This window comes from Platalea leucorodia (genome assembly GCF_965183815.1).
Source record: "Platalea leucorodia genome assembly, chromosome: 2".
Taxonomy (NCBI): Eukaryota; Metazoa; Chordata; class Aves; order Pelecaniformes; family Threskiornithidae; genus Platalea; species Platalea leucorodia.
The window spans coordinates 34,084,334-34,098,678 of NC_138824.1; positions in this window are offsets into that span (position 1 = coordinate 34,084,334).

Sequence of the window (14,345 nt, forward strand, 5' to 3'; positions counted from 1 at the left end):
CAAGACCAGCACAGGGCCTCTGTGGGGCTGCTGGGGACGCTGAATAAGTCAATGAACCAAACAGAAAACTAACCCCACCAACGCAAAGCACAGCCCGGGGGTACCACGTGCATGGGTTGTCACCGGCTCCCACCCAAGGGCCAGGAGGGGACACGCTGGGGTGGAGAGAGAGGAGCCACCTTTTGGGCTGCAGCCCACAGTTGCACCAGATTTGGGAGGGGGATATGAAACCACTCCGTCCTCCCACTGCAACCTTGAGGACCCACTGTTCCATTGGGAAGTCAAGAGGATCCTGCATTTCAGAAGCGAACTAACCTGTTCTTGCTGTTTTCCCGAGCATGCCTGAGCTTCCGAAGGAGACTGTTCAACCCGAACATCTCAGCTGTGGTGGGGCTGTTCTGCCCGAGCATGCTCTCCTTTCTCAGGGGACTACATAAAGCAACAGATGATAGATTTTTCAGCCTCCTTTATTCACACAGTTGCGTGCTGCAGCTACCTCCTTGATGGATGCAGCAGTTCAGTGTGAGGCAAAAAGAGACTAAGACATGCTATACACTAATTTAACATGTTTTTTTCCAAACCCAAGCCCTGTTTGTGAACCTCTAAGACAAAATACTGTTATTTTACAACTGCTATTCCCAGGCAAAGTCAATCTGAAGCTAAACCTTATGTTTCTGTTGCAGAGGTTTATCTCCATGGGCACCATTAATGATAGTAAAAGTGGACTGGAAAGATGCCCAGCCAAGCTATGGTGCACATGTCCAGGGTGAGAAGATACCAGTCCCCTGGCTGTAATTTACTGCTAAGTCTCCACTTTTTTGCAAGAAAAAGAAATGGCTACGTGTACTGATTTTTCTGTCACCATTAGTGACAATTTATGGGAGTGAAACAATATCTTTTAAGCACTGATTTCCACTTTTTTCCTAAAAACTTCTGCATTGCAATACCTTTAACTTTCAAAAGCCCAGTGGTCATGGGGCAATCTTTGAGCACCAAGGAGACCCTTGCCTTTGCACAATAGCAGACACCTGGGAAGGGATCCTTGGAAGGCAGCGGTGAGCAAGGCGCTTCGCTGGGGAGCAGAGAGGTGTTCGGGAATGGACCAGCAATTCCCTCCAGCAAGGTCTTGGGTCTCAGAGCCTAAAACCAGCTCATTGCTCTGCTTGTAGGCAGCTGAGGCTCCTTGTCTCAAGCATCTTCTCCCCCGGCCAGATTTTGGCGTCTGCGTCTTGCAGAAACAGGAGTTTTTGTCAGCAAGAGCAGCAATGCAGTCAGTAATTCAAAAGCCTTGGAAGCCTTTCTATGTGCTGGAGAACTTTTATGATCGGCTGCTGCCAATATTCGGTCACCGAGACAGCCCCCTGCCTCAGATCTTGGCTGCAGACCTGTGTCCTCAACCAGCCACAGACTACAGGCTTGGAGCAGAAATGCTGGAGGAAATCCTTGTGTGTATGTTAAGCACAGAAAATCAGAGTAAACGCTCACAACAGTGCCTTTTAACCCTCATCTGACACGTGAACTCAATCCAAAATGGAGAACTTGGATGTGGCCTGTAGGGGACTGAGGAGCAACTTGGCCCACATGTGGTGCACGGGAGCAGAATTTTGCCCAGGATGTTGAAATCTGCTTCTCAAAGTCAGTACGTGTTTTGGGGTGAAAGAAACCCAAACAGGGTTCTGAAGGGAATCACAGTTGGGAGCTGCACCCAAAAAGGGAGGAGGCACATCTCCAGTGACTCACCTCCTTCTGGAAGAGGGATGCTTGCTTGCAAGGCGTCTTTATTTTAAGCAAAGTCAGTCACTCCTGAGTCATGCCAAAGCAACACCACACGCCTGACCAGGCGGAGAAAAATGTTCACACAACCTTTCCCAAGCAGGGACGGTGGCAAGCGCTGTGCTGGGGCATGATTGCATCCATCTGCAGCCCCGGTCCCTTTCGGAGAGTCCTTGCTCCTCTCTGAATCCTAAAACCCAAAAGCAGACTGGAAAGAGGTGGAAAGGAGCCTGGTGTTCAAACTGGAGCGACTCAGCTCACCGGGAGGGATGCGGTCGCCCCCCGCACCCCGCTGCAGTGAGTCAGGGGCCTGGAGGACGCCCAAACTGCACCACCCCGGCTCTCGCGCAGCTGCTGAGGCCGATCCCTCCGGCCGCAGGAGAGCCTGCCAGCCCCGATTCCTGTTAGCGGGAGTAATTCGTCAGGCAGGGGGTGCGAGGGGGGAGCACGGCAGGCAGGAGAGGAGAAGATGGATGGGGGGGGAAAGAGTAGAAAGCGGACGTCTCCCAAGTAATCCAGAAAAGCACCTACACATACTACGTAAATAAATATTACTTTTCTGTCCCTAATTTTGACACACGTGAAAACAGACCCTTTTGCTGTGCCTGGCGATGGATATGGGGGGAATCCCAGCGCCTGCAAGGGGTGTCCCCGAGAGGGCAGACGCTCCTCAGAGACCCCCTTCACATCAGGATGGAGGTAAGGAGAGAGCTGCAGACGTCCAGCCACTGCCCCTTCCCACAACACCTGCAGACCCAACAGCCGAAAACCCCAAGATATTGGGCAACTTTAACATCCCCAAGGAAAAGGCAGGATTCATCCCCACACACATCTCAAAACTCTGTTTCCTTTTACTGAAACATCTTGTAGCCCTGAAGGTTGCAAGCTTAAAAAAAAAAACATAAATAGGAGGGACTGTTTCTGCATGGTTTATAGAGAATACCTGTGTGCATGTAGGAGGAGAAACCATCCACTCAAGTTACTTGCCCAGGAAAAGTACCCATGTGAAGCCTATTATTTCAAGCCACCATCATTTCCCTAAAATTGCTAGGGACTTGGGTTGATGTGGCTTGCAGATGGGGACCGCCAGGAGAGACTCTCACATGGGGTCAGGTGTAGGAGCTCGGGGTCTTTTGAACATCACCACACAACTTCAAGCACAACGCTGGCACTAAGTCACATCAGCTTCTTGTCCAGCTCGCTGAGGTTTCACAGTATAGAGTCAGCAGTTTTCTCAGCTCTGGTTAAAGCAAGTAGTGAGCTAAATAGGAAAAAAAGGTCTGAAGCCAAGCCTTTAAAAGCTGAAATGACTGTGGCTTACACATAATCCACCGCTAAAGTAGGTCTTGATATTTATTGAGCTGGCTCTCCGGTGCACATTCCTGCATCGGCTGCTTCAGATTGCATCAGGCGGGAGCGTCACACTACGACTTGTTCACAGCTTGGACTGCAGCTCGGTTTCCGAAGGAGCGAGCCAACAAGCCAGGTAGATTCAATCTTGCCATGCAGCAACAGCCTTGTGTCAATATTTGGGTGTTGTTTGGGCAAGCTTCTGTTAAAAACAGTTTATTTTTCCCAAAGCTTTGGCCAGGAACTAAATACGCTAGAAGGGGCAAGACACACACAAGGCCTATCCATCAGCTTCTTTCCTCTGGATGAGTGACGGTATTACTAACACTATAATCCATCTATCCAGCATATCTGAACGTGATTCAGGACCCGTTTCTGCCAGCCCTCCTTTGATGGTACCAAATGAGGGTACCCAAGCCACAGGGCATGAGGCTTTTAGTGGGTTTTCATTCTATCATCAGTCCTACAATTGCCTGAACCTCCCTTTACCTACTGCTAGACAGGGGAGGAATGGTTTACTTCATCTGGCAGACTTTGGGGTCAAACTTCCTTTAAACCAAGAAGTTAACCCCCAAAAGGGCTGGACACTGTACCCAACAACTTCAGCAAAACTTAGAAGCCATTGGTGATGCTTGCCTGAATCTGCAGGGAGCTTGACACAGCAGCAGATAGCTGTAGGGTCCCGAAACAATCATAGAATCATAGAATTGTTAAGGTTGGAAAGGACCTCTGAGATCATCAAGTCCCACCGTTACCCTAACTGCCTGGTCCACCTCTAAACCATGTCCCTAAGCACCACATACACACGTTTTTTGAATACTTCCAGGGACTGTGATTGTACCAGTTCCCTGAGCAGCCTGTTCCAATGCCCAACCACTCTCTCCATGAAGATGTTTTTCCTAATATCCAACCTAAACTTCCCCTGGCACAACTTGAGGCCGTTTCCTCTCATCCTATCACTTGTTACTTGGGAGAAGAGACCGACCCCCACCTCGCTACAACCTCCTTTCAGGTAGTTGTAGAGAGCAATAAGGTCTCCCCTCAGCCTCCTCTTCTCCAAACTAAACCACCCCAACAAAGGCGTCATTGCTCCCTTTGGAGATAACCAAGCATCCTGGGGTCTTTTCTTCACACAGCCCAAAAGAAGATGGGATCGCCCAGGTGGCAGAGGCAAGGTCCCATGGGGACTGCAAACAGAAGCAGCAGAGAAACACTGACCCAATGAACATGTATATATGCACATACCATATAAATATATACTTTTTTTTCCTACTTCTCCTCTGGTTTCATGAAATTAGATGAAGGCATCAAACTGGGCTCTGCATATAGGCTAGCAAATCACTCACCACATGAACTGGGGCCGTCTGGAGATTTTACATCTTTTTTCCATTAGGAACAAGAGACTGTTGTAATTCTGGCACTGAGATGAGCTGAGGGCATCAGTTTCCATGCAAATCCCTATGATATCAGCCTGATTATGGGGAAAATAAAAGTTCAACAACACAGACACTGGAGAAAAGCCAAAAAATAAGCAAAATAAGAGGCCAAGCCCTCGTCTGAGCAAAGCTAAGAGAGGTCGGTTTTCTTGCCTTCTCCCTTTAGCATGGTCAGTTTGCAACCACACGTCGCTACCATATAGTAGTGTTCTTTCTTGATAAAAAGTCTACATTTGCAAAGATGGCAGGTCTTGCCATTTGGCTCTCACAAAAGCCAGGAAAAAACGAATATTTATCTTGAAAGTATTTATTACAGGAGGCAAAAGATACAATGGAACTGGGTTGGCTTTGGGAAATGGTCTGTAAACTATAGAGGAAACCATCTGAAATTATATCAGTGATTTAACAGCCACATATTGCGAATGCATTTTTACACACAGATAAAAAGCAGGAATTATGCTTTTGGGAGCCCAGTTTCCAGTCTGTTAGCATGGTACTGCATGCAAAGACACACCGGCTCACGTAGCTCTGGCTCTGGAAGCTCTTCACCAAACTCTGTTGTATGGCAGAAGCTAAGAAAGCAAACCATCACAGCCCGGCACCCTCGAAATCCCACCTGAGGTTTCCCTACTTCTGCAGCTTCACCTCTGCTACTGAGCTCTCATTTTAAGGACCATCACTGTCACATTTCAGGCCAAGCTTTTATATGTGTATATATATATACACACATATATATGCATGCCAAGCCCCAAAAGGAAAGGCTTTCCTTGAGGAACTGGATCAATTCAGAGTCTATTTCCCATTTTAGATATCATCATCGCCACACCAACTGCTCACCCCTGGGTGGAAAGAGAGAAGAAGCCTGAGGAACAAGAGCTGCCTGAAAATTTTTCGTCAAAAGCTCGATGCGTCCTTACGGTGAAACGGTTTGAAACGGAGGCACCCTGAAAGTGAAAATTCCTGCATTAAAAAAAAAAAGCTCAAGGAAGGTTTCCAGAAATGTTTGAGTGTTTTTATTCTCCCTCCCCTCCATTTCATGAGGTGCTAATGACAGCATGTCACAAGATAGCACAGAAGCTCAACTGTCCTATTGTATTTTGAGTATCAGCCAATACTCAGCACCAATTTAAAACACCTTTTTTAATGTCAGGCTTTCGTTACACAGGAGCCAAGAGACATTTCGAAACAAAGATGTTATTCAAAATGCATAGGGAAGTCTGCCTCTTCGGCTTGGTAATTTAAAATTTATTTTTAGTCAAAAAGAAGTCAGTTTTTGGAAAGGTCACTGAGAAAACACAATTGGCAGATGCTGAGGTTAGCTGAATGATTCCTTCTTATTTAGCCACCCAGCTGTGAGGACTGGGGAAGAGTGGCAGATGGCCCAGCCATCACTAGGATAAAAGCTTGTTTTAGTCTTAAACACAAGCCCATAGACTCTGGAAATTAAAAGTGAGCCATTGTGGATGCGTCATATTAAAGAAATACTAAAACTGATCTGACACTTTAAATATTTAAATATTTTTCAGTCGAGATTGCCCACTATTTGGGTGCATGTTCCCTGCCCCTCCATCCCCATCCCTGATAGGGATAAACAAAGCAACCCTTACAACCAGGGCCCATCCTCTGAAGTTGAGCCATTTAATCACAAAGAAAAGAAAAAAACAACAACAGACAGCAAATTCCAATAACTTAGTGTCAATGCTCTTAATTGTAGAAATCTGTGTGGGAGAAAATCCTCCCAAAGATGCAGACTGAGCTGCTGAGATAATGATGTTTTTCCTAAGGGGTAAGGAAAAGAAAGAGAGAATGTTTTTCCTAAGGGGTAAGGAAAAGAAAGAGCCCAATAAGGGTAAATAAAATCTGGCTGTCTTTAAGTGCGCATTTAAGGTGACTATGTCTCACAACAGGAGAATTTAATGATCTGGGGAGAAAAGTAGGGTTTTTCCCTGCCACACAGTTCCTTTGGATTTTTCTTTCAGTGAATGTCTCTGTGTACCACGGGAGTTTACAAAATCAGTTCCTACACCCCCACATGCTCGCACTCTGCTCAGGATCATCAGAGTCCTATTCGCACTCCGAACCATGGGCAATGCTTTGATGTCCGTCTTCAGGCTGGAGGGATGGCAGCGTTTTAGCACGAGCATTTCACAAAGATATCTGCTCTGAGGTCTGTGGGGAAATGTGATTTTGTGGCGCTCTAGCAAGGCATTTCACCCAAGGGCTATGCAGAACTGAAATGTGCTGCTAAACACAGATGCTAAACAGAGGTGATTTGACACTTCACCCCAGAAAACAGAAAGAAGGTAGTGTTATTGCTGCCAACAATGAGTTTTTCCAGAATTGGGTCTTTTTTTAAGAAGTTACCTATTCTAGTAAGATGAGGTCAACTGCACTCCTGTGGAAGTGAAATATCTGAGGGCGTCGGAATATTTAAACAAAATTTTCTGATCTCATCCTCTTCTAGCAATGCTGGTGACCAGCTGAAGCTGAAGATGGTCTTTGCTGGAGCTAAAGGAATGTCTCCTCAGAAGCCAGCCTGCAGGTCAGCTTTGGGACACAACTGAAAATGAACAAGATGGGCCAGCATTTCTCAAAGACCCACAATTAACATTTATCAAGAGCTGGAAAGACTCCTCAAGTCAAAGAAGCCGCCCAGGCATCTGCCTGTATAGGACTGTAGGGACTCCGGCCTTGTGGACAAGGCAACAGTGAAAAACTTGCGTGGCAGAACAGCTCGAAGACCTCGGAGCCCCGCAAGGCAGCGCAGCACGCGTCTGCTACCCACACCAAGCACTGCGTGGCGAGGAAGGATGCAAGAGCATCCTTGGGAGAGTTTGCCAGCACCAGCAGAGCCCTCAGACCGCAGCTACCGGGAGGACTGGGAGATACAGAAAAGCTACAGCAAGAGGTGAGTTTGAAAGCAGCCGTGATTGATGTTTAAACTGACATGCAGCTGGCCAAAATGGTACTGAAAATGATACCAGCACTGAAAGCAATAAAATATAAACAGATAGAATTCAGGGTACGTATGGATCAGCTTATACCCGTCAGTGTACATTCAAAATAAACACATGGGAGAATATTCAGCCAGCACATGAGAGGATTTGGTGAGTATTAAACAAAATGGAGATGGTGCTTTGACCTGTGAAAACCAACAAAATTGTGACCAAAATGGCTCCAAGCAGCTCTGTGAAAAGCCAAAAGCACTAGACTAACGCGAGGCAAAAATGTTACTTCTCGGAGGTGCGACAAACACATTTCAGATGCGAGGTTAAACTCAGCAAGCAACGCAAGAAGGTGGCTGAGAGGACAGGACCGTGCCACCACGCCCTTCACTGAAGAGAACTCACCACAAGGACTCTTTGCAATCAATTTTGCTCTCATTAATTTTGATGCAGGTGCTTGGGAAACTGGAAAAGCTGCCAAGAAGCTGTGCGTGCTTGGATGTGCGCATGGACGTGCTGCTTCAGAAAGCAGGTGAACTTCCAGGAGAGAGGCTGGAAACCGGAGACGACTTACTTGTCAGCTCAGCTGCTGGACAATCCTGGGCAACCATGCCATGGACCAGCCTTTGGATGAAGTGACCATGGTCACTTCACAGAGGAGTCACAGAGTCACAGAAGTGTCATATAGGAGTCATGGAGCCATAGAGTCATGGAGGCAGAGAGGAGTCGCTCATAGAGAATTCACAGAGGAGTCAGCATAACTACATTCATGTTATGAAGCCAGGGCTATGCATCACCAAAATAGTATTTTTCAGGCCAGCTACCAAATTCTGCTACCGAGAAATCTAAAAGCTGGGTTTGGTGATGCTTATGGGATTCTCAACATCGATCATGGGTAAATCACCAGCAAATTTAATTTACACATAGACTTAAAAATGTTAACAAGTCGGAGTGGCCTCTGGATATATCTTTCCGTAGCACAGATTCTGCGATGGCAAAACCTTACACTTTTATCAAGTGCGTTAAATGAAGCACGCACAACTGGACATGCCAAGATTTCCTCCCTCTCACACAAGAGCCAAGTGTAAAACTAAACCTTTTCTCATAAGCATGAAAGAACATGAATTAAAAATCCTGCGGTTAAAACACCCCACAAAACAGACAGGGGAAACAGAAAACTACATGAGCCAGGAGAGAAAGTGTGAAATAGGATCTCAGAAAACCCTTACACATAAAGCCCCTTTCTTATTTTATTGCTTTTCAGTGCTCGATGCTGCTCGAGTGCAGACAAGGCACGTGCAAGGCTGCAGCTCAGCCAGACGTGCCGGCGGCGGGCAGGAGCAGGGCCACCCCACAGCCCCATTCGGCCACCGAGGAGGGATGTGACGAGGGAGCTGCCATCCCTCGTTACACAGCGAGGCGCCAACACTGCTGGGGAAGGCCAGAGTCCAGGAAAGAAGAGTCTAAAGGCTTGTTACGTAGGCACAACATTTACTCCTACACTTTTCCTATGGCTCTACAACTCAGGGGGACGGGGCCAGCTAGGATACAGGAGATTTACAATCCTGGGGAGATGAGCAGGCTCTCATTAGCTCGGCTCTGGCTCTGCCTGCTTTCTCACTCTGAGGCCACAGGAAAGGGGCTCGTGTCTCTCGCAGCACTTTCCCACAGAAGACCGTGCGAACGCTGAGCCGCAGAAAGGGGCTGAGGGAGGAAAAGGAGTCTGCAACTTCTGACTGTCTCTCTCTCTCCTTCCCTCCTGCCTTTCTGCAGATGGGCCGGCTGCCGGGCGGGTTGCGATGCTCATCTTTTGGCCAGATTTGAGAAGGGGGCACTGGAGGGAGGGGTTTTGCTAGGTACAAAAGAAAGCAGAGGGAACAGAAGAGCTCATCATAGAATCATAGAAGTGGTAAGGTTGGAAAAGACCCTTAAGATCATCAAGTCTACCCATTAACCTAGCACTGCCAAGTCATTTCACATTAAGAGCTATCTTGCACAGTTGGTAGAGGTGTGAAGAACTGCATGGTCCCTGGTGAAACACGTTATGGAAAACACCAAGTAAGGATACTAATGCTTTTCGGAGCATTAGTTTCTGGAAAGCACAGAACTCCGTAAGTTCCTCCCTGCAATCAACGGGGCTGGAGCCGCCCAGTAGCGAGCTCGGAAAAAAACCACCAAGCTGCTTCTCTTAATTTTTTTCAATGAGGGCTCGGGAATGCCAGAGACATTTGCTAGGGCAAGGCATTTCCTACGAGATTATTTAAAGCTGCAGAAGTGCTGTGAGCCAGAGGCCCTAATCCTAAACTCAGCGTTGATGCAGGCTTCGGACCACTGACACCACCCGTTTGCTTTGGCCAAGCCATTGGGCGAGTGCCAAACTTTCACCGTCTCCTTCTAAGTTAGGGTCGCTGCATGCCGGAGAAATCTGCCTTGTGCTTTAAAGTGGTATTTATTAGAGCATGCCAAAGAGCTCTGAGACAGCGATGTGTAGCTGCTAATGTGTAATAAACTACTGTTGTATTAGCAGCACGTTGTACCAGCTGTCAACAAAATAAATTATCTGGGATGCTATTTGGAGACTGAGAGCTGAGCTGTTCTGTTTGGCCTCTTAAGAAAAACGTGCATTTTGTTTCACATCATAAACTCTATACATAAACAAACATAAAGCTATTGCTCATGAATCGGTTTTCCGAGAGCGTAAAACTATTAAACTATACACAGCCTTAAGAACCAGTCTATGAAGACAGATTGCCAGGATCAGAGCTTAATGCTGTGCGAGAGCCCACTGAAGTCACAGCTCCAAAGTGTGAAATATTTGTGGGTATAAGCACTTAGGGCAACCCTGCTGCCAAGACCCGCAGGGGACCGATGACAAGCCCCATCCACCATCATGAATCGCTCCGCTTCTCAGAGGGACGGAAAAAAAGCAGGGGATAACACAATCACCCACTCAAGTTTAACCTAGATATTAAGCTAAAGGCCTCTTGAGATGTTTTAAACAGTGTCCAGAAGCTCCTATTTGCATTGCATGAGAAAGCTGACCCCCCTCACAATTTGCAAGGCTTCCTGGAGCAGTGATGGAGCCGTCAGCCCTGCTACGTACTGACACAGAGTTAAATCCCAGCCCGCCTGCAAATTTTGCCATGGACTTCAGCGGCATCCATTCGGTCCTCAGCCATTAAGCCACTCATTATGGATAATTAACCCAGAAATTATCTGCAGTTGAGATACTCACTGGCATTGTCCTAGAATACCTTTTTTTAAAAAAAAAAAACTAAGCTTGCAGACAATCTGCTACACCAGCCCTGACTTTGAGCAGGAGCTGGGGAGACAAGCCGCGTTAGCCAGGCTGCTGATGCAGGGCACTGACGGGGAGCGGCGCAAGAGGAGAGCACGCTCGCAGGGTGCCTAAAGCCAAAAAGCAAATGCCTGGAGGTCGGTGCCATGACACCCAAGCACCAGCCTGGGGCTCCCCTTTGCTACCCTGCCCGGAATGGTGCGGGGGAGAGATGCCCCAAGTCACAGGGCTGAAGCAAGCTGCCGTGCTTGTACAATGTCGTGCAAAGCCCCACAACAGGTCACCCTGGCTAGTCGGGTAGCTTTGCCTCTGCTCTTCCGCAAACTGTTACACTCTAAGGCCGGTTGCAGGCAGATTTATTTCAACCCATACACTTTTCTTCAGGCAGTAGATTAAGAAGCCCAAGTGAAAAGCCTGCTTATCCACAGTCTTTTGCAATATTTGCTGTGGCAAAGGAACATCATCAGGGGATAATTCAGTCTCCTTCTTGTAATGGCTATCGAAGGAGCCAAGGGCAACATCTTAACTTCAGTGTTTTATCTAAGTACCTAAGTCAGGTGGGATCGGTCCTGACCTGATTTCATACGCTAGCAAGATTTTTTTTTCTTTGAAATCTGAAGACTGCACATATACAAAAATACCGGTATTTGTTTTTTAAGACAAGGGCAATGTTCTTAATTATAAATACTGATCTGAAATACATTATAAACAGAATGGAAGGATGCTGGTCAGTATTACAGCCATACACTATGGAGCAGGCAACGCTCACTTCCAGTTTGAAGCCCATTTAAGCATCCCCAAGCCTTGCAGAGAAGCCAGTGAGCTCCGCATGCCTTGGGAGAACAGAGGCACAGGCCTCTAGTCTGTAGTTTTTAAGAGCTGAACTGACAAATATTTTAATTTCCAAAACATAGATGTGAAAGAGCAAAAGCAACCAAAGCATTAGCGTCCCTTTGTATTGACTGGCCTATTTTAATCCCGCAAGCCAATCTACAGCATTTAACTGATCGCTTCGAATCTGTCAGAAAGAAAAGGACCTTGGAAAGATCTGGTTTACAACTCTGAGCCGATGAGATATAGCAGCCAGGATCATCTTACATTATTGTGAAGTTATTTAGACAGCTAGAGCTGTTAGCCAGGCTGCAATGAAGTCAGTAATGTAGAAAGTAACATAGAAAACAGGAGTTTTCCCTGTTGAGAATATGGAGTTCGTGCTGTTAGTATGCAGAGCTGGATTTAGTTCAAGAGCTGCTGCCGTCATATTGGCTTTATGATATTTTGCTTTGCTTCCAGGCATCGCAATGTTGGAAGTTTCTCTCCAGCAGTCTAGCAGATGTCATGTCTAGCACATTTAGGGACCTTCAGATAAATGAAATCTCACGTAAGATGGGCTCCAGTGTGGCGCAAATACCTCGGATGGTCAACCAGGTCCATCTGAGCTGAACAGCATCCAGGATGAGCTCCATCTGCATTCCCCCACAGAGACCCACGCTGGGTGGACCTTTCCCACTGGTGAATTCTTTTCGCTTCACGCAGGGTGTGAAGCAGCTGGACAATGATCTAAAAGCAACAATTAATGATATGAACTAAAAAAATCTGTGTTTGCAGACACGAATGTTTCCTAGCAGGCAGAAGCACTCTGTGTGGGTTTCCTCTTTGCAAGCATCCACGGACACCAAGGCTTAAATGAATCTGTGAAGCTGCGAACATGGTTTCTCGTCCTCTCTCTGATCCTTCGCATTAGGCAACCCTGCTGAAAATCAGTTCCACGCCCAGCGTGTACTGCAAAGCGAATACCAGTAACGAAGGAGGGGGGCAGGCAGCGGCACAACAGGCTGTAGGAGCCGGCAGGGGTTGAGCCCGTCCCTAGAAGCAAGCTCCGTCACTGCCAACGCAACTGTTTTCCTCCCTCCCAAAAACTCACCTGGCTGTCAGTGCATCAATAGGGGCTACAGACACACATGCAGCCAGGAAAAAAAAAAAAAATCCCTCCTTTGGCTCTTCCCTCTCTTTAAGGGCTCAGAAAGTTGAGCACATTGCCAGGCTTAATGAGTTATCACGTATCAGCTGAGCCTGGGCGACGGCACCCAGGACACACAGAGTCAATAGCAAACCCAAGATAAGACACATTAGCTCAAGCCTCAGTGATGGAGATTTAAACTAATCCATTTAACCTTGAATTTACAATAGGTAAAGAGCATACGTGCAAATAACTGTTGCACCTCACCTTACACACGTTAAGCTGCGGCAATACATCTGCTTAGTCGAAGCTCCTTGTTTCCATTTCTGGATGGGTGGTGTTGGCACGACAGGGCTGAGACTCCCTTCTGAATCCAAATTCGGCATCACAGCACAAGAGGGAGGTCAAAACAAGGATTAAAAAGTCAGGCTAGTCCATAAGGACAGCACAGCCTCCAGCAATGCTCACTAGAGATAAAGTATCGCAGGAACTTTTCTCAGCAATGCATTTTTCAGTGCCATATGTAATTAGATGATGAACTTAAGTCATAAGCATACTCCAGTGAAACGAGATCTACATTAGTGCCTTCCTTCTGACACAGCAAGACGTTCAAAATTGAGAATAACATACCGGAGGGAATTCAGATCAACAGCTCTGCAGAAGACACTCCCAGATTTTGCAGCTGATGATCTCCAGAACCGCTGTATAAGCAAGCAGAAGTCTCCACCTGTTCATGCACAAATAAGATTAAAAAACCCAAACAGATGGTGACTTAATGCCCAACTCCATCCCCAAATGACATTACACAAAATGAGGAACACGCCTTGCTTTAAACCCTTGCTTATACTGGAAAAATCTTCAAAATCGGTTGTCTGTAAGGACAAAGTATTGCCATTCCAAAGTACTGTACTCATTTGGTGATATCACTCTAGAAAGGGAGACATCCAACTTTAACTACTGATGGCAGGCCCAGAGTGTTCGACAGGATCAAGCAACAACTGAATGTGCAGAGAGAAAGTGGAAACTTCAGGCCCAACGCCTCAAACAATCCAATCCCAGGAACAAACAGCTGTCCATCTCCCCCATACCCCGCCATCGCTTGAGACGGCCTCTGAAACTCGTGGCTTATTTAACACACACTTAGTCGGGGTAGTCTGCCTTCAGGACAGTAACATCCGCCATTCGCCACCACTCCATCGTTCACCCTACTAGAGCATTAAAACGCAAGCCAGACAAAACTACTGCTGCTATTCAAACAGCTTTAAAAACATGCCTTGGCTAATGATGCTTCTCAAAAGAAAAGCGCGAGCTTGTCTCCGCTCTCCTGGTTCCCCTTCCCTCAGCTTCCCCACGCAACAACACATCCTACACCAGCCAAGGGAATCTCCCTCTCCGGCTGCGCACAGCAACACATCCCTTTGCTTCTGGGACTGGGGAGAACGGCCAGGCTTCCCTCTCCATTTCACAGAGGCAGCCAAAAGGAGGATTTGCTCCTGTGTGTATATTGCGTAGTAGCAGTGAACTTCCCTCGTGCTCTGGCTTTGCGAGAACAAGCCTACCTTGCTGCTCAAAATGGGTTTCCT